Here is a 15,474-nt window from a genome sequence, read left to right on the forward strand (position 1 = left end):
TTTCTTACCTGCGTGAAGGGCCCTCTCGTTTCAAAGGAGATCCCAAAATGGAAAAACACCAGAGTCTGGAATGGGAAGGCTCCTGTCCTTGGGCCCTCGATTCCTGAATGAAGGAGAATTTATGTGGAAATGTGTCATTAACCTGAAAGACCCCGCTTTGTTCCATTGTTCACAGATGCCGTCTGACCCAGAGCGCCCAGAGCACGTGATCGCTGCCGAACTTAATTCCTCTCCTCTGCCTTCCCTCTGCTTGCCTGTCCCCCATGTGCCCAGATCTCTCCCAGATCATACAGGCCTGCAGAACAGAGAAGCAGGGCCTCCAGAAGTTAAAAGGACCTTGGTTTCTGTGTCGTCTTTTTGAGTAGCTCAAAAACACCGCTCTCCTCGCTGTCCCAGAGCACGTTCCTCGTCCCCAGGGGCAGGTGTGCAGCTGCCGCTCCCGCTCAGGCACGGCGGTCTGACCCTACACCGTGGGCACCGAAGGTGCTCGTCACCCGACATGTGCCCTCGCCACGGCTGCTCCTTCCCCCGCCTCCTGACCCCTATTTTAAGAGCTGAGGGAGGAAGTTGCTTTAAATGGTTTCTTAGTCCTTTTTTCTTAATTCTGCCACTGAAATGCCACAAGCACCCACGAGAACATAACTGTATGCATACATAACATGCTCTATCCTGCCACGTCCTACTAGACAGCAGAGTAAAACTAAAATCTAAAGGGAAGAACTGGAAGTTAGAAGTTCTAGCATTTTCCTTGAACTTAAAATCAGCCCAGAAAACTAGAGGAGTTCGGTTTACATTCGAGGTGTACCATCATTGACAAGCTGCCCAGAAGTGAAAGGATCTCAGACTTAACCAATAAAACCAAACAATACTTTATGAGACACATTCTCTACTATTTACACAAAATTCAGTGACCTTAATATGTGGTTTCTTTAGGTGTTTCGGTGTCCACGACTGAGCATATAGAGACCACGCACTTTTCCCTCGGTCCTAGATTGGCCTCAAAATTATAAAGGGCCACCTGAGTAGGTTTCTGTCAAATACATGGGTGAGGGAAAGGGGGAAATGTCACATAGCCTAGTCATTCATTCTTAAACATTTGGGTCTTCAGGGGTGCATGGGTGGCTCAGTCCCTTTAGCATTTGCCCTTGGCTCAGGTCAGGACCTCAGGGTCCTGGGATCAAGCCCTGCGTCCAGCTCCCTGCTCAGCGAGGAGTCTGCTGCTCCCTCTGCCCCCGCCCCTGTTTGTGCTCTCTCAAATAAATAAAATTAAATCTTTAAAACAAAAACAAAAAATATTTGGGTCTTCATTACAAATAATCCAACCACAGCCAGTGCCTATGAGCTACCTGACCCTAATAGTGGCTGGGGTCAGATGCGGGCAAAACCAAACCTCTGCTTTCACAGAATGCCCCTTTTAATTATAAATAAATGTGTAAAATGCCAAGCGATGGAAAGTGTTTTAAATAACCCTCAAACAGTATGGCCGGCTTGTGAGAATCCCACCGGGGCTGTGGTTACAACTCAGTCGGACGGCTGGGCAGTGCCTTGCTAAGGAAACCAGCGGAGCAAATGAGGGAAGAACGAAGTCGACACCTGGAGAAGAGCCTTCCGGGGAGAGGGCTGTGGCCACAAAGGTCCTGAGACAGAAGCATGTTTGGCAGTTTGAGAAACACTGGTGGGGGCACAGCGAGCAGCAGATGAGGTCAGACAGCCGGGAAACAAGTCATGCAGGGCCTCCTTGGCCCTGGCAAGAATTGGGCATTTTATTCAGAATGAGACGGTAAGTCAATGGAAGCTGCTGAGCAGGGGAGTGACATGATGTTAATTATGTTTTAAAAGGGTCACTTGGGGGCGTCTGGGTGGCTCAGTCGTTAAGCCTCTGCCTTCCACTCAGGTCATGATCCCAGGGTCCTAGGATTGAGCCCCGAGTTGGGCTCCCTGCTCCACTAGGAGCCTGCTTCTTCCTCTCCCCCTGCTTGTGTTCCCTCTCTCGCTGTCTCTCTCTCAAATAAATAAATAAACAAATAAAAGGGTCAGTTGCTGCGATGGAGGGACGAGACTGTAGGGGTCTAGGCAGAATGCTACCCTGGTGAGCCCAGGTGACTCAGAAGTGTTAGTGATGAGTGGTAAAAAGTAGCTGGGACTGAGGCTCTATTTTGAAAACAAGAGACAAGGTTTGCTGATGGTTTGGACATGAAAGGGTGAGAGAAAGTAACCAGAATGGCTCTGATGTGGGAAACAAAGGCCAAAAAAACCCCAAAAACCAAAAAAACAAAACTTCCTTACTACTTACAGCCCATTGACAAGTCCTTGAAACAGGCAGAGTGACCTTCCTTTGGGAGCTCAGCTGCCTGGATGCTGACACTTTGCTGAGGACAAAAGGCAACCTCAGCCCGACCCCCGGATCCTGTGAGTCTCCTTTAACATATAGAAATTCCAGCGCCCAGCTAGCTCAGTCAGTAGAGCATGAAACTCTTAAAATATAAAAATTCCTTTGGAAACTTCCTTTATCTCTGCCCTCCCCCCAGATACGTGTTGGCAATCACCCCCAAGCATATGGCCCACCGATACACATCTGAAGGGTTTCATGACTCAGGTGTTATTAGACGGTAATAAATGACCTTTCCCAACAATAGCTAACTCCTTCAAGGTCCTGGAAATCTTGCCTCCAAAATTCCTTAGAGACTTATGCTCTCTCTACCCCCTCCCAACTTGAGGGCCACTCCTCATGACCCCGTTGCAGCTCTATCTACCCACGGGTCCTGTCCCCGTGCTTTAATAAAATCACCTTTTTGCACCAAAGACGCCTCAAGAATTCTTCCTTGGCTGTCGGCCTCAAACCCTAACATCTTTCCTGCATCGGCTCTAAGGGCTCCGGCCTGAGTAACATCTGAAGAAAGCAGCTGCCGCGTCCTGGAGAAAAGATGACCGGAGCAGGTTCACAGAAGGGGTGAGGAATCTGAATTCAGTTTTAGAACTTGTCAAACATGGGAAAACCCCCCAAAAACGTGTACAAGCAACACATCGGTACAATATCACTCAGGTCCAGAAAGAACACGACCAGCATCCCAGTAACCCCTCCTCTTCCCCCTTCCAATCACAACCTGTCTTCTTCCGCCAAGGGAACCACCCCCCTGTGTTCTAATACCAGAGACTAGTTTCACCTGGTTTTGATCTTTGCTCATAGAATAGGCTTGGATGACTAGCTTCTTAGCTCAGACGGTGTCTGTGGGACTCGTCCATGTTGCCACAAGGAGCTGTGAATGTCACACTCTTTATCCATTCTACTACGGGTGGGTCATTTGGCTTGTTTCCACTTTGAGGCAGTTAGGAATAATGCCACTGGCACATTGTTGCACACCTCTTGTGCACAGGTGTGCCCATCACTGTTCCGTGTACACCTAGGAGTGAAATCACTGTGGCAGGGTATACATGTGTTCAACTTCAGCAGACATGCCACACCATTTGCCAAAGAGTAACAATTTACACCACCGCCACCCGTATCTGAGAGTTTTCATTGCTCTGGATCTTGGCCAACATTTTCATGGTGTTTTTCACTACCCGGGCCAAGTATTATCTCAGAGACTTTAGACGCCCAAGTCCAGGTACCAAGTCAGCGGTCGGATGCACAGGTCTGGAGTAGGAAGGAGAGGTCCGTTCTTGGGGGTCTACGGTGTGTATTTACAATCACGGAACTGGATGGTGTGGCTCTGGAGGAGACGACAGGTAAGAAGAGTTCCAAGGACTGAGCCCTTAGAAACTCCAGCTTTTAGAAATCAGAGGTGGGGATCCATGAAGAAGGTAGGCAGCCTGTGAGGCAGGAAGATAACTAAGGAGTGGAGTGTACTGGAAGCCAAATGAAAAGTGTTTAAGAATGAGAAGATGATCGGTTCTGTCTCCTGAGAGGTCGCATATGATGAAGGCTGAGAACTGACCCTTAGATTCGGCAGGGAAGAGATCAACGCTGACCGGAAAAGCAGCTCTGGTGGACTGCTGGAACCAAAATCGACTGGAGGGGGCGAGCACGAGAACAGGAAGGAAAGAACTGGAGAAAGCAAGTTTGGGCACTTGAGTTTTTCTAGAATGAGAAAAGAAAATTGGGGTAGTTTCTAGAAGAGGATATTGAGTTGATGACTTTTTAAGATTTTATTTTTTTGAGAGAGAGCGCACGAGTGGGGGTGGAGGGGCAGAGGAGAAGCAGACTCCCCGCTGAGCAGGGAGCCCGACGCGGGGCTCAATCTCAGGACCCCGAGATCATAACCTGAGCCAAAGGCAGATGCTTCACCCACTGAGTCCCCAGGCGCCCTGAGCTGATGACTTTTTAACAGGAGTTAGTACAGTGTGTTTGAATGCTACTGGGACTGATCCAGTGGAGAGAAAAACTGATGACCCACAGAGGAGTAAAGACAGACAAAGTGAAGTCCTGAAGGGAGCAGGAAGCAGCGAGCTCAGTGCACAGTGGGGAAGGCAGACCTTAAAACAGGCGCATGACCAGGACGGCTATAAAAACAGGAGGGAGTGCAGAGTACTCGGCTGTGGTTGCGGGTAGGTTGGTGGAGGAAGGATGTGGAGGTTCTCCTTCCGTTGCTTCTGTCTTCCACAGAATTAGGTCATGAGCGGAGATGGAGAAGTGGGTGAAGAACTGTCAGAGGCTTAATGAGAGGACACAAGGCGTGGAACAGGGACCTCGACAGCGCGGGGGAGAGACCAATGGAGGAAACGCAGGGCTGGAGGGCAACAGACAGGCTCTCCGAGGAATCTGGTCGAGAATTCCCAATGAGACCCATCACCGTCTTTGAGCCTCCTTTGGTGATGTTCTGGGGCGTGGAGGCAGGCATGGAGTAAGCTGAAAACTGGATCTAACCGGGATTTTTCAAGGACAGTGTGACCCAAGGGAGGGTTAAGAGAGCAAGGCTGCTTGGGAGAGACAGATTATAATAACGACATCCAGCATTTATGCAGGGAATGGAGTGAGGGAAGCAAAGACAAATCCATAGGTCTCACTGTTTTAGGTTTTGCTAAGATTGAATACAAAGTATAGTAGAGGGAGGACGCTGAAAAGGGAGGAAGCAGACAGCAGTCAGGAAGCAGGCTGCTTGCAATGGAGGTTGTGAGGAGTGTACTTACTGGTAAGGACACAAGGTCTAAGGTGTGACTACGGGTGGAGATGTCTGAAGAGAAAGAAAAGCAGATGGCTGGAGGAGAGGAAGCAGAGACCCGAGAGTGCAGGCTGTTAGATGGACTGACTACATGAATATTAAAATCACCAAAGCACTGGTCTAAGTAGTCATGGGAAGAGTGAGGCAGGTGCTGCGATCTCCAGGGGATGAGGCAGGGACTTGGGATCAGTAGATGACTTCAAGAAGGGGTGGTGGGTGGTCTAGTTTGATGGCAGATGTCTTGGCGGGGCTGGGGGTTGTAGGGAGGAGGCGGAAACAATGGCCTGCAAGGACACCCACCTCACCTCCAGGCCCAGTTAAGTCTGCCTAGTAAGAAAGATGCGAGGAAGAAGAGAAAGGAGGAGAAGGAAATATTCCAAAAGAAGTGCCAGAATTATCTGAAGAATTGTTTTCAGAGTCTGATGCACTTTCTTGTGCATTGTGACAAATCCAAATGAGAAAGGAGATTGATAATTTGGGAACATTCTGAATCAAGACTAAAGAGTGATCACAGAGCCTGCGCTGTTTACAGGAAGTCGGAAGGCAGTGGGAGAGGGCACACCACCTCAGACGGTAGCCACTCAAGTCGTGGCTCGCAGCGGGTAACTGGCTGAAAGTTAGGAAGGCAAAGACATTACAAGGGAGGAGAGGGGTCAATATTCTTCATAATGATCCTATTTTTTTGGAGGGCAAGTCCCCATGGCCCAAGTCCCTTGGTAAATTAGAGCCTCCAGGCTGGAGAGAATAGGAGGTGAAACCAGACGGGCCCTCGGGAGGGAAACAGAGGGGCACGGGGCCCTGGAGGAAGGGCGCGTAGCTGAGTTGGGGGGACTTAAGACACAGGCCGATGGGACAGTGTGGGGCCATCAGCATCAGGTGACTTTAGCATGATCCCAAACCTTCTGAATCACACAACCGACTCCCCTTGCACACATTTTATACTACTTGCACATCCTTATTTTCTGTAACCACCCGGTTTGCACTATAGACCCGCCCCCCAGGAGTGAGCGCGGGGTTTGTGCTCATTCTGCTCAGCCCTCCCGACAGCCGACAGCCGACAGCCGCGGTTCCTGTGGGTGATAAACGGAGCAGCGTTTATCTCAGGGGACGGACTGGATCTGCGCTGGGCCGTGTGAAGAAACTCCTACATTCTGGCCACACCCGGCCTCGAACACTGGGAACCAGGCCCTGGCCAATGACAAGGGCAATAGTAATTACCGTTTATTAAAAAGCAGCGCTCCAGGCCGCTTACCCAGAAGGCTGGGATCCTGACCTGAGCCGAAGGCAGACACTTAACAACTGAGCCACCCAGGCGCCCCGCGTTAGTTATCCCATTTTTAAAAATGACGACCCTGTGAGGTTTCTGTTGCTATACCTGCTTTTATAGGTGATAAAATTGAAATTTAAATGGTAACTAACTTTTCCGTCCATCATACAGTAAGGGTGGAATGGGCATTCAAATTCTGTTCCGGCCTGCTTCCGAGTCCCTATCTTCCCACCGCCTCACGACGCCTACCAGCGAGTCACCACCAGTAATGCCACCCTCTGGGCACTGAGCCCACCGGGTCTCTTCCAGTGGCAAGAATCCATAGCCATGCACCTCATTCAATCTCCACCATAGTTTTACATATTCAGTGTTCCATCTCTGTGACATTTTCCTTGCTGAAAACATTTCCCCAAACACAAGATGAGTGTTTAAAAAATAAATAAATAACAACCGGAGCACCTGGGTGACTTACTTAAGCGTGAGGCTTCAGCTCAGGTCATGATCTCAGGGTCCTTGGGTAGAGCCCTGCCTCACGCTTCTCCGATAGAGCTCGTCATCGATTTGCTGAGAAACCACCTCGGGGGTGCTTCTCAGACTCACTGGGGATCTTGTTACTGCTGCTTCAGGAGGCCGGCAACAAGCTGCTGACCCACGTGGGACACTCTAAAACAGCCCCTACGGTGCCCTCTTCAATATGAAATAGCTAAGTTTCTGCTACGCATGGCTGGAAAAACAAGCTGAGAGCTACTCTGCCATTCACCACGTTGATGGAATAATGGCAACATTTTCTAGAGACTGGCAAAATGAAAACTAACATTCAAAAATGTAAAAGAACTCAAAAGCAGCCTCCCATCACACAGAGAATGTTACAATTTATAAATATGGTTGCTACAAATAAAAAAATTGAGGAATTAAGTGAATACTACAAGTGACTGAGGGAGAGTGGTCTTTGTGGCTTTTGCTTGGAAAGCTCTGTCAGATCTTTCCACGGCTGCAAACACTATTTTCCAAAAATGGCCGTAACAATATTTTCGGTCCTAAACATTCTTCCAGAAAGCCTATTCTCCCACTCAACCTCCCCCCAAGGCGGGACTTTGTTACTGCCTCCCTGAGCAGTGCTCAGCAGAAGGCACCTGGCTTCCAGGTCTAGGTCATAAAAGGTGAGAAGATCCCTTTCCCTCCAGCTTCTCCCTCCACCCCAGAAACTGCCTCTCCATCCCCACCTCGTCCTTTGTAAGATGCACTACAAGCACAGATGTCCCCTTCGCCTTCTGGGAAACAGATGTTTGGAGAGAGTTCTTTGAAAAATTGTACTTGGTCTCTATCACTGCTTCGCTCTACAATCCAAGCAGCTGGGAAAGAGGACTGTATGAACACCAGACAGCAAGTGGCACTCAGAATCGTCCCTTCGTCAGCTCCTGGTCCTCTGTCCTTAACATCTGATGCAGACACTCTCACTTCCCTGAGCGTGAGCTCCTTCCGTAAGGTTCTCGACCCTTCGTGCAGAAACCATCTATAAAGAAGCGTCTATTTTTGATGGCTGACTTTGGACAGCTCTCAAGCTATCCCCTCCTCCCCTTCTGCCTGATACCTGGGCCAGTCCTGGAGCTTCGTCCTTGGGCAGCCTAGGCAGACGGTGTGCAACCCACACAATCCCTGGCCCACATGTGGGAACTCTCATCCCAGTGACCCCCATCCACATAAAACCCCCAGCTAGCAACCCCTCCATACTAGTTTCTGACCAAGTGCGGGGCTTGCTGTGCTCTCCCCAGAAAGTCTCACTTGCACACTTTCTTGGTGCCTGTGTGGAGACATCAGTCTTGACGTCTGACCCACCGTACCAGCGTGGGGTGACCAGGCCACCACCTCCAAGTCCTCGCACGGAGTCCTTGCACGAGCGCTGCTCGGTTTCAGCCGGCAATCTCCGTGCACAGTGTCAGGAATCAAACCGCCTGCCTGCAAAACTTCTGGCTCTACTACAAAACACCCTGTGAAACTAAGACCGCCTGTCTGCTGGGCTGGAACGAGACCCACTGTTAAACCACGACACGTAATCACTTCGCTCCCTGTTCTTTCATTTTGTAGTCGATCAGTGCTCAGAGTGTTGGCAGTTGCTAAAGGTTTCAGAAATATGGCAGAACAAATTAGTGCTGAGGGAAAAACAACAACAACAATCCATTAACTTTTTCCTCTGTGAAGTGCAATTATTCAGTTTCAGTGGTGCTCTTTCCAGCTACTGGTAGAGAGGGGCTCCCAGGAAAAATAGTTTGATGCAACAAGGGAAAGGTCCAAGAAGTTTCTCTCTCTGGATTTGTCCCTATAAAGAGGCATGGAGAGGGGAGGGAAAGAATGACCTCACAATGGGATGGGACCTGTGTTCTAGACACTGTCTTGGTCACACCCTGTACCTCAGATAGGCTGCCAGGTGCTTGAGCCGTGGATGAACCCACCCCTGCCTGACTCACCTTGATCCTGGACATACAAGAAAGGATCCAGGCCCAAGACCCAGGAACTAGAGAATGTATTGTTACCGAGACCTCCGAGAAAGGCAGTTCTGAGCAGAATACTTGGGGGCCAGGGAAATCTGGACTCACAGTTCTGAGGGCTGATGGCCCTGTCACCACCCAGGAAGATCCAGAAACAAACGTGGGTCTACTGGTAAAGGAAGAGATATTCAGGGGCCTCTTCTTGTCTGCTCCCTTGTTTTCTTTGCCGCACCTCCAGGTAGAGTCCCAGATGGAAACTGATGGCCCCCTCAAGCAGTTTAATGGAAGAAAATGTCCCCAAGATGGGGAACCAAGCAAGGCCAGTGGAGCAGCTGCATCGAGCCATCACTGAGACACAGTGTCACCCCCAGCCGGAAAGGGCTAGGGCAGAAGAGTATGTGCGTTTCCCAAAGCCGCTGGGACCAATTACCACACGCTTGCTGGCTTAAAACAACACAATTCTTTTCACATTGCTGGCGTCCGGAAGTCTGAGATCAGGGTCACTGGGCCAAAATCAAGGTATTGGCAGGGCCACACTCCTTCTAGAAACTCCACGGGAGAAATCACTCCTTGTCTCTGACAGATGATGACATCACTCCAGTCTCGGTCCCGACCGCCGCCCCCTCTCCTCGGCCTCCGTCTCACGAGGACACACGTAATGGATTTAGGGTCCACCCTCACACTTGGGACCATCTCATCTCAAGATCCTTACTTGTTTAATTTTATTTTAGAGAGAGTATGAGTGGGGGGAGGGGCAGAGGGAGAAGCAGGCTACCAGGTGAGCAGGGAGCCCGACGTGGGGCTCCAACCCAGGACCTGGGATCATGACCTGAGCCCAAGGCAGACGCTTAGCCATCTGAGCCCCCCCGGCGCGCCAGGATGGTAATTCTTTTGCATGAGAATCCTTGGAGCTCCTGAGTAGGACCAGTTATTCCTTAGGCCTTTGTCCTTCCCCAGAGGGGAGCACAAGGAGGTGGAAAGGAATGTTTTGCCCCACACAGGTTAGGAGTGGAGAGAAAGCTGGCAAAGCGGGCTTTCAGTCTCAGCTGTATGGCTTATTGAAGAACACCATGATCAGATACGTCCTGGGGGAAGAGAACGGACAGCAAACGTAAAGAGCAGGACATGGAAGATCAGAGGCAGAGGCCAGGAAGCCTTCACAAAGTTGTAGCTGAGAGCTCGTCTGTGAACTAAGCCAGTGACAGCAGCAGAAGTGGGATCCACGGGGCTGGGTGAAGGGTTCGGTACAGGAGTAAGGAAAAGAAAACAGCTTAGATGACACCATATTTTGAGCCAAGACAATGGGGTGGAAGGTGAGGTTGTCCCCCTACTGGCATTTGGGTGGGACAGTTCCCGCTGTGCCAGGAAGCCACACGCATTTTACGATGTTTATCGTCACTGACTCCTGCCCACTAAATTCAAGGAACACTCCCCTGTCACTGTGACCACCAAAGTGCCCTCTAAAGGGCTGGGGATACCACTTGACACGGGTGCCAGCATAACAAGGGAGGCTGAAGATGACGAGTCCCTTTCCACACACATTACTTCATGGCGCCAACAGTATAGTGTCTGGGGACACCTAGGAAACAGGTGGAAACGTAGGTCTTAAGCTCATGAGGAAGCTGTGTGTGGAGAGGCAACTGGGACCTCAGAGTTAATGGTTTAAGCTGCACAGGAGGAGAGAGAGCCAGAGGAAAGAAGCTAAAGACAGAACTTTGGAGAATGTCCAAAGTCAAGAAACAGACGAGTCAGAGAAAGAGATAAAGCAAGTCAGAGTACTGGGAGGGTCAAAGCTCTGAGAAGGGAAAGGAGGAAATTCCAAGGCAAGACTGTGTGTGGCAATTAGGAGCTTGTGAAATCCACAGAAAATGAAAGTTTTTGAATAGGTAAAAATAGTCACAGGGCTCAAAAATCACAAAAGTATAAAAAAAGTCACTCCCACCTCTGTCCTGCACCTACCTGTCTAGAAGTCCCTTTAAGTAACCACTTAAGTTAATTTGTGGACCGTTACAGAATTCTGGTGCAGATAAAAGCAAGTATAAATCCATATTCTTGTTTTAATTCTTTTTTAACACTGGTATGGCACACAGAATGTTATTCACCTGGCTTTTTTTTTTTTAACTCAAAAATATATTCTGGAGATTTTTCCACATAGACAGTATTTTTCTTTTCTTTTCTTTTTTTTTTTTTTTTTTTTACAGTGGTGTGTCATTCTCTCCAGGCAAATAGAACCCATAGACATAGATGATATATAGATTTAGATACAGAAAGACAGAGATTTATTTTAAAAAAAAACTGGCTCATGCAAACATGGGGGCTGACAAGTCCAAAATCCCTAGGGCAGGCCAGCAGGCTGGAAACTCGGGCAAGACCTCTGTGTTACAGTCTTGGAGGCAAAATTCCTTCTGCTCTCGGAAACCTCAGTTTTTGTCTTAAGGCCTACAACTGATTGCATGAGGCCCATCCAGATTACAGAAGATTATCAACTTTACTCAGTAATGACATCTACAAAATACGTTCACAGAAACATCTAGGGTTTGACCAAACTACTCAGCACACAACCTACCCAAGTTGACATACGAAATTAACCATAAGACACACAGTATTTCATTTATGAATAGAATTTATAAGACCAATTTTATGATGGAGGGCGTTTAGGTTATTATCAATTTTTTGCTATAACAAACTATTCAGTGAATTACCTCGTACATATGTCATTTTAAATACGTGCAGATCAATGCAATTGTCAGATATTGCCAAACTCCCCTTCATGGGTTGCTCCCCCTACCAGCGATGCAGGAGGCGGGCTCCTCACAGCTTTTGACAACAACTATGCTGCCAAATCTGGGAATTTCTGCCAGTCTGACTGACGAAATGATAGCTCCATGTAGTTTTAATTCTCCCTTCTCTGTGAACAGATGTAGTTGAGTTTCAAAGGGATAGGTCACATTTCAGGGGCTAGGGAACACGTGGATGACGGTACAGTGTAGACTGAAGAAACAGGTAGTCTAAAGGGACAGAAATCTGGCAATATTAGGAGAGGATTTGCTTGGTGGCTAGAGGAGCATGTGGGTTTAATGAAGATGTTTTTAAATAGAAGAGATCTATTAGACTTGTTTAAAGTGATAATGAAATGAGTCACCAGAAGAAGAGAGACTGAAAATTGAAGAGTGTGAGAGCAAAGTCATAAAGGAGACATAAAGGATTGGATCTCCAACAAAGTTAGGATGGATAGGAGCTAAGTGGTGGGTGTGGAAAGTGTGGAGGACAGAAGCTGGTGGGTGGGGAGCAGATGGCAGGCACCTTTTAAAGGCAGAGGAGGAGGAGAACTTTTGGAACAAGAATTAAAAAGGGAAGGTTTATATTCAACAGTGGGAGAGGAAAAGCACAAGCCGCAGATGGTACACTGGCCACAGGCATGGGGATTCCTGCCTGCCAAGACCCCAGGGTTCCAGAGAAAAGGCAGAATGTTTGCCGGATGATTCATCATTGTGGACACCGAGATTCAACAAATATTTACTGAGCATTTACCCTGTGAGCCACACTGATGTCACTCACAATGAAATGAGACCAGGAAATAGAGCAGAAGGCTAAAAGCTGGATGCCAAGGTCACGTATGTCTGAGACCATTAAGATAAAAGGCACATTCTGGGGAAAGCGGAGATGTACTTTAGCCTCAGAGGTACTGTGGAAAATCTAGTCACAAGATGGGTCCCCAGAAAAGGAATCACTAGCATCACAGAGATGAGGTGAAAATTCTTAATTTGGGCAGTGGTGAAAAGATGACTTGAACATGAGGCAGGAAGGAATCAGAGGACCTCACTGTTCCATGAGGAATGCTGGTACACATAAAAATTACTGAAAATTTCAAATAGACAAGGATAGTATTCCAGTGTATCCCTCACTCAGCTTCAATAATGCTCAGTATTTTGCCAATCCTGTTTAGTGACCGCCCCTTCATTCCCCACTTTTATTTATCTCTGGAGTATTTTTCAGTAAGACCCAAATATCATATGAATTGTATCTCTTAACCCATAAAGGACTTTTTCTTTCTTTTAAAACATAACCGTAATGCCATTATCACAACTAATACAATTAATAATTTTATAAAGTTGTTTTGATAATAAGTGACTGAAGTATTTGCAAAGGGTGCAAAATAAAAACACTGGTGTTTAGAAAGCCTGAAAAGAAAAGCTGCTGCAGGGACAGGATTAGTTAGGTCTTTGATAGTACTATTAAAAGTTACAATGTAAAATATTAACATGGGGATGTTCAAGATGAATATATAAACAGTGTCACATATATACTGTAATTTCTGTTATGTGTAAACATATATACACCTCTCTCTCCATACCTAGCATATGCAGATATAAACAGGTATGGGGGGGGGGGAGGCTGAAAGGACATTTACTAGTATCTCCCTGACAGGATAAGCACTTTTTGCTTTTCAGCGAGTGTAGTGGGGTTGGGAGAGGGCGGCGGGGAGGTGCTGGGGGGAGGATCATGGCCTCTTCGATCAGGCTGAATTAGTATTCAGGGAAGGGATTCCTCTTCAATCTCCCAGTCCACAAATCAGAAATGGAAATGAACAGATAGCAGGCAGGGCAAGTACATGCTAAACGAGAAAAATATAACGAAAAACGGCGACGGCTTCACTCTGATTTATCGCCTTGCTAGAAGAGGCAGCAACAGATTCAGGGTCGGCCACACGCCCAAAACGAGAGCCACAGCGCCTCCACAGCACCTGGCGAGCGGCCGCCCACCCCACACCAGCAGAATCCTCAGCGGGCGCCCGTGCGTCACAAAGGGTTTCCGGTGTGGGCGGGACTCGCCCCTAAGACTTCTGGGAAATGGAGTCTGGGAGCTGGGACAATACGGGGCTTTCTGGGAATTGTAGTTCTCAGCTGTGGGCTCCGACCAGGCCAGGAGGGTGCGGGGTCTCTTGGAGCACGCTGTGCATGTCCAGAGGCCACCTTCACTTGGGAGGAGGCACCCGAGGCTCTGCGCGTTCTTGCCAGCCATTAAAGGAGGTGAAGGCTGTGTACAGCCGGGTGCTGCACAGGAAAGAAAGTCCCGGTACACAAAGTTCCTGTGAGACTGTCTGAAATCAGGCTTGGAGCGGCTGCCAGCCCAGTGTCTGGGCAGCGCTGCAGGGATGGGGTAGGACCAAGGGGCTGGGACCGCCGCGTGCCTGCTACTCTGGGAAACAGGAATCTTTACCAGGAAAAACCAACCGACCTACAACTTTTCAGCCTGAGATTTTGGGAAGAAGAGTCACATGAAGGAATAATATCCTAAAGCTGCGGAGGTCGAAGCCATTTCTGATTGCTCTACCAGGAAAATTTAGGATTAAGGCGAAACCACAAAATCCTCTGTATCAAAGAGATGGTGAGTGGTGGGTTTTTTTGTTTCAAAGCCTCAAAGGAGGATATGAATAACAGAAAGATGAGATCCAAGAGAAGATGAAATCAATCTCTAACGGGTGGAAAGGCGAGAAACAGACATCTACGAAGAGAACTCTTGAAACGAAGGCTGGGGGAAAAGAACGTGTCTTGCTTCAGCGTGACACGCCAGTGGAATCCCTGAGACCCGTAACGTCGCCCTCACATCAGGTCATGCAGACCACTTCTCTATCCCAGGCGCTGCTGTGGTGCCATTACGGTCATGAAATTTGTACAAAAAAAAAAAAAAAATCCTGAGTTGACTCCCATGGTTCAGGGGGAAGGAACAAATCCCCTCAGCCCACTTTCCTTATAGGGAGGCATGGTAGCACAGAAGTATGGGCTCCCCAGCCCCAGACTCCCTCGGTTCAAGCCCTGCCTCTGTAGCCGTGATGAAATTACTGTTCCTAACTCAGCTTCCTCATGTTTGATATACGGATAATATCATGGACGTCTTTGTTAGGGTTCAATAGATTCAATAAATTCCTGTAAAGCTTGACGACAATGGCTCACAGATAAGCACTCGACATTAGATATCAATTTGTTGTTACGAGTTATTAAATAAGATCTGAGTATTTTGCTCTTTGCACTTCTACGTGTTTTAAATATCTTAGTAGTGTTGTGGGATAAGTGGAAATGATGAGGAAACAGACTCACGCTAAATGACTGCCCTGTGTTCAGGGAGTAAGTAGCACTGTTGGGGCTAGAAGCTTCATCTTATGGATCATTCTTCTGACCACGACACCATGATGTCCCTGCTCTTATTCTAGCTTGTCTCTATGAAGCTTCAAAGCTGGATTGTGTACACACCTTAGAGTCAAGTAATGGGCTGGGCATTCAGGCAATCCTCAATTTATAAAGAGCAACTGACCTTTGCATGGGCTGGAGAGAAACTTCTGAGTCGTAAGATGATTTCTGCATGTTTCAAAACATCTTAGGAGAAAGTCCATTACGATTTATTCTCACGTATACAGTATGGGATTATGGACATCTCTATGGAAAAGTAAACTTAGCAAATCGAATTGCTTGGTATCCTCTCCCTCCACACCAGAGGGAGCCTCATTCCAGATCTTTGCTGATTTTAGAATGGCAGCCCCCCACCCCCACCCCAGCAGACTACA

General features: G+C 48.1%; 1 protein-coding gene across 13 annotated transcripts in view; it reads right to left on the reverse strand.

Annotated features, from left to right (window-relative positions):
* ZNF391 (zinc finger protein 391) overlaps window positions 1-15,474 on the reverse strand; it is a 46,136-nt gene that overhangs the window by 5,514 nt on the left and 25,148 nt on the right. For 12 of the 13 annotated variants that reach the window (XR_004625237.1, XR_004625236.1, XR_002144221.2 and 9 more), the window contains one exon: window positions 9-103. The exons of the other annotated variant lie outside the window; for it this stretch is intronic. The gene's annotated coding sequence lies outside the window, so the exon portion shown is untranslated. The remainder of the gene's footprint in view (window positions 1-8; window positions 104-15,474) is intronic. 13 annotated transcript variants of the gene reach the window in all.

Source organism: Ailuropoda melanoleuca, chromosome 5, assembly GCF_002007445.2.
Source record: "Ailuropoda melanoleuca isolate Jingjing chromosome 5, ASM200744v2, whole genome shotgun sequence".
Lineage (NCBI taxonomy): Eukaryota > Metazoa > Chordata > Mammalia > Carnivora > Ursidae > Ailuropoda > Ailuropoda melanoleuca.